The following is a 6024-nucleotide window of genomic DNA, read 5'->3' on the forward strand; positions in this document are numbered from 1 at the left end:
AATAACCTGACAGCTTCAGGAAGTCCCTCAAACTGACTAGATATAATAGGTCTCTCTTCCAAGCATTCATAAATGGTGAAAACTGCTAAGAGACCCTCTTATATAGGAAAATCTGATTTAAAAAGGCTTAAACCAACATAGCTGCCTATGGGGAAAAATAAAAATGTCAGCCCATTGGTCTGCATGAAAATCATACTCTGTGGTCTGTGTTTCTGGCTGTCATCAACCCATTCTTTTTTTTTTAACCCATTCTTTAATGGGATTTTAGTGATGCAACTGTCTTTGCATTCTTTTTGCTCCCTCACCCATGCTCCTAAAAAATTCAAAGAAAACCTTCACCAAGTCCAGTGGCAGTCTTTCTTTGGTCCCTCATTGGTTCCCTCCCTGGAGTGAGAAGACATTTGTCCATTTCTCCCCAGGAATAGTATCACATTACACATGCACATATATAATCACAGACATACACGTAAGTGCAGAAGTGCACACATGTATCTAGGTATAAAATTTTTGCAACCTACTTTTAATAAGTGTTCAATCTCTCCTCTAACCTGTTCCCTAACTGAGATAGCTGAAGAGAAAAGTTACTAGGAGAGCTATGGAGGAAGTGGACCTCTTCATCAGTAGTTCTTTGGGGATGAGCATGAACTTCTTTCCCAGAAGTTCAGTCCCATAACAAACAATAAATTCAACCCAGAAGCTTCAGACCAGTCCTTTAGGCAGGCAGACACCAGGCAAGGACCAGAAGCTGTAGTTCAATCCTGAAAAAACCACCAAACTCGTCGACCAGTCTGGAATGAGGCACAGAAAGCAATTTGCCATGGGAAACTCAGAAGCAGTTCTTGGGCAAGTTTCTCTCAATGGTGGTGTTACCACAAGTTGAACTCAATAACGTATTGAGTCTGCCTATGTAAGGCAAACCAATACTTGTGTGCAATTGGTGAAGAATAGTGAGGTGGAGCAAACCCAACCAACGTTTAATGCTTGTGGCTCACTGTCTGTTGGGTCATACTTATACTGCTTCAACATAAGCCCTTTAATGTGTTTGCTATATCAAAACATCCTTTCATCTGTGTCTGCTTCAGGAAAACATTCTTTCCCGTGAATTCTCCAGCAACACATCTTTTCACCTGTGTGCTACAGCAAACCAACATCTGATACAACTAAGAAACTGGAAGTTTCCACTTCACATAGAAATCTATGTTTAAATAGCTGCTATTAGAATTTGAGTTATTCCCTAACAAATCCCATATATTTATTTATTAAAGTTTAGTTACATCAAGGTTATAAATGTTGAGGATTATTCCTGGTAATAAAAATACTAATAAAGCAACATTTTGTTCTAAGGAGCACAGACTAATTAACATTATATCTGATGGGCTTTCAAACTTACTTTGTGATAATTGTAAAACTATAGACTCCCTTAGGATAGGAGCTATGTCTATTAGTCACCCCTGCATCATGCAGAATTTTTAAACATTTCTTGACATAGAACGGACATTATACTGTTCTTCCCACCCAGGACTTTAATTTCAATTCATTCAGTTCATGCTGGAGAGTTGCTCCAGTAGACAAAGAGCTTGCTATACAAATGTGACAACTGGACATTGAGTTCCCCGAACCATTGTAAAAGCTTGACATAGTGACCTTCTACACTCTCCACCCTTGGAAGGCATCACCAGGGCAATATCATGCCCAGAATTAGCAAGCTCCATTTTCAGCAAGGTGCACCAACTTGAAGAATAATGTGACAGGGACAGAGGGAGATACCCATTGTCAACTTCACTCCCCATCTTTCATATGTATGCATACACATGCTCATGAATAAGTATATGAACAAATGTACCCATGTGCATAAATGTATAAACATATATGCATTCTATATACATACATGCAAAGTAGTTATCACAATAATTCCATATGTTTACTGAATATTGCCCATCTGCCATTCAGCAGGAAATGTATAGCTAGGAATTTCATATGAAATTCCTAGGAAAAGATAACGCATTTTCTGTAGTACTGAATTTGCCCTATCTGGCACCACATTTAATCAACATGACTAGATTGATTATTTCACTAGAAGTTACATGTCAGTTCCAAGGAGGTGTTTGAGGTTAGCACTGAGGCTGGAAGCAGATACCACTAATATCACAGTTGGAAGCTGTTCTTTGTCTCCTTTTGGTTCTCTTGGGTTAACTCTCATTTACACAGAGTCCTTCTACAGAAGGTTCTCCATGGTTTCAGCTGCTAAAGCCCAGTCATGAGGTGTCTGATCAAGTGCTAATCCCCAAAGGTCCTCAGCATTCTTAATTCTCTCCTTCCATTCCTTCTCCATAATGTGAACTGTAAACGTAAAGCTGGTGTTTTAGAAGGGCATTTCTGGAAGGCTGCCAGCCTTTCCCCTGGATATTAGCAGGACTTGATTTTCATTCCATTCATGCGACCTTATTTCTTAAAAAAAGGAGCGACTTTCTCAGAGGTGAATCATTGTTAGTAAGAACAATAGCAGAAAGAACTGGAGCTCTTTACCAGATGCTAAGGGAGAAGTTGAAAGTAATTTAAGTTTAACACTCAGTTTATTTTTCCTTGGAGGCCGATAGCATAGATTCTTGTGATTAATTGCACATTGATATTTCTAGATTGGTCCTCAGCAAAAGAGACTGCTAGGAACAAGTATTTGCCACTCTACCATCTTTCTTTTATATGCAATTTCTTTCTTTCTTCCTTCCTTCCTTCCTTTCTTTCTTTCTTTCTTTCTTTCTTGCTTGCTTTTTCTCTCTCTTTCTCTTCCTTCCTTCTTCCCTTTCTTTCTTTCTTTCTTTCTTTCTCTCTTTCTTCTTTCTTTCACTCTTTTTTTGCTATGTGAATCAGTCTCCTATAACATTAATTATGCATTCACCTTCTTTAGTCACTGTTTGTGATCTTAACAGGAATATTTTCACACACTAGCTTAGCCACATTGAAGTAAGTGCCCTCAAACTCAGTGGCCTTTTGGAGAGTGGGCCACAGGACAAATTCTGCATATGTGGTATGTTTCTGCACACTTCGTCACCAAACGATCACTAACCTTATACAACTTTTACTCATGCATGTAATGAGACCTTGTTATTGTCCACCGAGTGAGGAGCCACCAACACGCCTTTCGTATTCATACCCATCTTGCTGTCTCCTGTGAACCAGGAGAGCATCTGTAGTGTTTACATTCAAAGTTCAAAATAGTGATTAAAGACTTTCAAGGCAGTCCACTCCTTGGAAACCTGTACCCAAACAGTCATGGAAATCAACGTGGCCAGCACTTCAAAACATATGTGAAAAGTGAAAGGTTAGTTGAGGGTCATGAAGGGGATGACAACTTACCTCATGTCCTTTCAAAAAGTTCACAGGCAAAAAAAAAAAAAAGTACCTTGTTCTCGAGGTTACCTAATTTTCTCCCTCTATCAACAGAATCAAAAGTAATAATCCCGAGGAGATCTCTTCCTCCTTGACCCAGGAAGCTTCCACACTATGCCACTCACATATCCCTTGCAACTGATTAAGATCGCCTTAGATGTGGGGAGCTGTTTCTGATCCCCTTATCTCAGTGTAAAGTAAAACATGCTTGACTGGTTAATAAAAATGGAAGATGGAGTTACAAAGAGGAAAAGTTCACTTGAAAACAAAGACTGAAGTCTTTTGGTCACACCCAAAACAGTCAGATGCAAATATTTTAGATATACAGAGTTGAAGAGCCCTTAGCAAAACTTTTTTTTCCTAATTTACTCTACGTTATGAATAGAGCTTAGAAAGCAAGCATTCTGTATTAGCTGTCTAAATTTAAATACCTAAAACAAAACAAATAAACAACAAACAAAAACATTTTCCAGGCTTTGAGGTCTATGGCCTAGTATGTGGTTGCCAGAGGCAGAATCTGCAAAAGTAATTTTTTCCTGTTTCCAGGGATCACTAAATGAACCCAGTGTATTGCAGAAGTTATTAATATGTATGATTTTTACCTCCCCTTCCATAAATCACCATTCATTCTCTCTAGCATTTTTTTTTACTTATAGCCCATGTTGGATACTGCACAAGTAGTTATGTTTGTAAAACTTCTCTATAACAATTAAAGAAATTTGTAAAACATTTACTTCTTATGGACATTGAAGGCTGGTTAGAGTGACCCTTTCTTTTCCAGAGTGGGAATTCAAGACTTTAAGAGATAAAGGTTATACCTGAATCAGAACTGGGTTCAACTACACTTGTTCCAGTAGATTGTTTCTACTACAAGAGTTTCAGACATGGGTGATAGGGGATGGTAACTGGGCTTGATTCCCACCGCTGAAGCCGTGGGGTAAATAAATTGTAGTCACTCAGCCTGTCTCCTCATTTATATACGAAGGATGGTAATGAAAGGTATTTTCCAGAGTGCTTTCTAATTTGCTTTTATGTAAAGTGATTTTAAAAGTACTTGTTATGGTAAAATGTTCTCTATGTTACCTTTTGTTGTACATCAACTGTCATTAAGGATTTCATTTCTATTTTTGCTGTGAATGATGAAATTAGCATTTCTTCCTGGGCAAGTTTGATTGAAAGGAACTGTTTGAAGTTAAACAAGCACCATGAAAAATTCCTAGTTTCTGTACTGCACACCATGTTAAGAGGAGTAGTGACTGATGTTACTAAATGTCAACTTGTGTTGGTGTCAAATGACATTACATACTCATTCAACTTAACTCATTCAAAGTGACCATTCTTGTATGGAATAAAAAACCGATAGAGAAAGCAAAATGATTATAGAAGAAAAAGAAGATGGACTGCTAAATATATAATTGCTATGCAATTTTCAAAGTCATTTCTGATAGGAGAACTATACCATTTCCAGGAGATATATTTTCTCGTGCCTTATTTTTAATAAAGAGATGCACCAACTGCTAATAGCACTAGGTATAACGAGTATATTTATTTGTAGCACAGCCCCTCTCGAGTTACAAAGTGCCCAAGAAACCCCTTTCCTTTGTCAAGTCAGAACAGCACTGAACACTTAGAAAGAGTGTACAATATGCAATGCTTTTTCATGGTATCCTAACTTCAGACCATATATTTCTTAATGCATTTAATAGAACTCATTCTCTATTAAAAAATCTATGTCACTGTACAGATAGCTTATAAATTAGTCCAAATCATTTAAGTTGGCCAGGATTTTTCATTCAAATATTAAAGTCTGAATCAGGAGTACTGGATAAACCTGCAGAGACCAGATGGCTCAGAGGTTGCCACACAAGCAAGAGAATCAGAGTTTAGGTCACAGAAATGCCAGAAGAAATGCCAGGCCAGGTGCATTTTGCAACTCACATAATTCCTACTTCGCCTACAAATTTCGAGAAGACAAGTTGGCGGTCAGCCAGCTCTGTGGTGCATTGTGAGTCTTTGCCTCACAGAAAAAGATAGAAGCGTTATTCAGGAAGGTTCTTGGATTTTATCCTAGAACATCCATAAGGAAGAACACACATGCCAGCATACGGGGCAACACACATACACAAAAGAAGTGCACATCACACACACACACACACACACACACACACACACACACACACACACAATATTAATGGATGAAGCAGTGGGATTGCAGGAATGTTTGTTTACTAGAATACATTTTTGGTTCTGCCATTATCTTCTTTCTATTAAGTTGAAGTATACATTCATGTTGACCCTAAACTCACACTTGATATTTCTGTTGACTTTGTCCATTTCAACGAATTAATGGTTTTATTTTCCAACAGTAAAATTTCTGTATCTATTCCCACCAACAGTTGGTAAATTAAGTACCTTTTCTGAGTCTCGGTATTTTTCTTTAATAAAAGTTGGTCAAGGATGCCTACCACACTGTCATTCTTAAGTCCCTCCTAACTAGATTGTTCACAAAGACTCAAGCACACATCTTACAGACATCATTTCAATGCAATTTAGTCACGTTTATCGCTCTTGAATAAAGGGTATGCAGTTGTAAACTTTAATTCCCAGTCTGTGAAATATATGTAAGATAGGTATCAA

The sequence above is a fragment of the Rattus norvegicus genome, chromosome 7, assembly GCF_036323735.1.
Source record: "Rattus norvegicus strain BN/NHsdMcwi chromosome 7, GRCr8, whole genome shotgun sequence".
In the NCBI taxonomy this organism is placed as follows: domain Eukaryota; kingdom Metazoa; phylum Chordata; class Mammalia; order Rodentia; family Muridae; genus Rattus; species Rattus norvegicus.